Below are 2,460 nucleotides of genomic sequence, written 5' to 3' on the forward strand. Positions count from 1 at the left end.
CACCAACACCCCCCAGGCAGCAGACCCACCAGAAGGGCTGGGGGGAGGCACATGCCACAGCCAGGGCCAGGACCAGGACCGGGACTGCCTGGGCCAGCACCCAGCCTGCAGGGTCCCGGGCAGGGGGAGAGTTTCCAGCCCGTTGGGCACCATCCCAGAGACATCCTGCAAGGGAGCAGCTCGGGGAGCCATGGAGAGCACAGTCCCCACTTCCCTCTGAAGGCAGGGACCAGCCCCCAGACCCAGGGGCTGGCTCAGCGGGGGACAGCGGGCCATGTCCCTGCAGCGGGGGACAGCGGGCCGTGTCCCTGCAGCGGGGGACAGCGGGCCGTGTCCCTGCAGCGGGGGACAGCGGGCCGTGTTCCTGCAGCGGGGGACAGCGGGCCGTGTTGGCCTCACAGCTCGGGGTGCACCTCCCAAGGTCACAAAGAACAAATCCCTGAGCAATGCCTGGAAGTTTCACTTGCTGCTGATTAAGGATAAATCAGTGGATAATAAAAGAGGAGAGAGGGCTGGCTGCCAGGCAAAGAAATTAGGGGGAAAATTTTTTTATCTTATTTTGTGTGCACGATTTCCTGCTAGTTTGAAACAAGCTATTTCACAGCACGGTCCTATTGTGTCATCTGATAAAAACCACTGAAAAACTTTTATCAACAAAATTAGGAAGTAGTGAACTATAAAATTGCTAATTATTTTCTAGTAAATTTACTTTTAAATAACTTTAGACACCAATTACAGGCATCATTAAGCACCATTAACACTGGGTATATTTACCAAACAAGGATAGAATACTTATTATTCAAATCAAGATCATTTTGGTCTAGATTTTGCTGTTTAGAAAGCAGTCTGCTCTTACCAGATGTTTAAAAAGTCATCAGAAGATCAATTACACCTCAAACGTAGTCAGATTCCTAATATTTGAATTGTGGTTTGATGCAGTTCAAGCCCTGAAACAAACACCTGTGTGAGGGACCGTAATCCCGCAGCGCTGCCCGGCAGCACCTGCACGCTGCGCGGGGCCAGGGCCGACGTGCTCCTCTCTCGCCAGCCCCAGAACGCGTGTCCCGCCTGCGGGTGACCCAGCTGTCCCTCACAAGGGCTCCTTCCCCTGCTCCGTGCGGGGCATCGCCGCCCCTTGCACAGCCCTGCCAGTTGGGCCATCGGGCATCGCTCCTCCCAGCTGCCGCGGCCTCTCGCTGCCACCAGGATTTGCAGCCCTGAGAAGCGTTTCCCTGCTCCCTCGGCCCCGGGAGCACGTTCTGCCCGTGCAGGGCTGGGGGCTGCCCCGGTGCTGCACCACGACAGCCCCGTCCCGGCGCCCTCGGAGCTGGGCTGCGCGGCCGCGCGTTCCTCTTAATTGGACGTTGCCAGGCGGCTGTCAGAAAGCTGGCTGCAAAGCTGTTACCTGCTCCCACTCTCCTGCTGTTATCTTTGACATCCTCATTATTTATTAACTGCCCTGTACCCAACAGGCTGCCACCGATGCGGAGATGCTGTTATTATGCAGGTTCGATATTCCGCCTGCCTCCCAAGGTCACATCCTCCAGGATGCCTTGCAAACCAGATTGAAGGGGTACCAGCAAAGATGCAACATGTTCTGTATACACCGATGCCAGGTTTCAAACAGAGCCCTTAGACTAAGGATGACATAGTAGATGGTGATAGAAGACCCTGTTGCCTGCTGCTTTTCCCTGCCCTGTGCGTAGCACACGGAGTTTTCTGCACCTCCACCAGCAATTGTGGGAAACCAGAGCGTCAGGCGAGCGCTCCAGCCTCCTCTGGCTGCAGGGAAGAGCTTCCCTCTGACACCCGAGCCGGGAGGAGAGTGACATGGGCATTAATGTAGCTGGCTGGGTTGCAAACCTGCAGTGACCTCTTATAGCAGTGTCAGCACGAGTAAACTGTTCCCAGCACCCTGCCCTCCACCGCTGCCGCCCTGGTGCGGGGCGGGGGCCAGTGACCCCGCGTGGTGCAGTGCGGTGGCTTTTGCACCCTGTGCCAAGGGGCTGTGACGTCCCAGTTTCTTCAGGCAGAAACATCAAAACAAGTTCAACATGTTCTAACACACAGCCCCCCCACTTTCATGGTGCCATTTGCTCAGGTTTTGATGGTTTTGCTGACCTCAGAAACTATCCCTCTATGAGTCAATTGCTGGAATAAAAATATGATTAGAAAATTCTTGGTGCCTTTTAAGAAGCTCTTCTGACTTTAGGTAAAAGACTTGAAATCAGAAGAAATAATTTGAGGGTCACTTCAGTATTGCTTTATACAGGGATATTTTGGAAATTTTTAGGTGTAACACAAGGTGTAATAGCCCAATAGGTGTCCATATGCACCCCATGCAAGGGCAGAGGCTGCCAGATCGGAAGGTTTCTCCACAGAAGGATTTACCCGCAGATGAACAGGAATTTCTGCTCTAACGTAGTGATGCTCCAGGATGGCCGAGGAGGAAGACATTGG

Source organism: Athene cunicularia (genome assembly GCF_003259725.1).
Source record: "Athene cunicularia isolate RWA chromosome 14 unlocalized genomic scaffold, athCun1 chr14_part2, whole genome shotgun sequence".
Taxonomy (NCBI): Eukaryota; Metazoa; Chordata; class Aves; order Strigiformes; family Strigidae; genus Athene; species Athene cunicularia.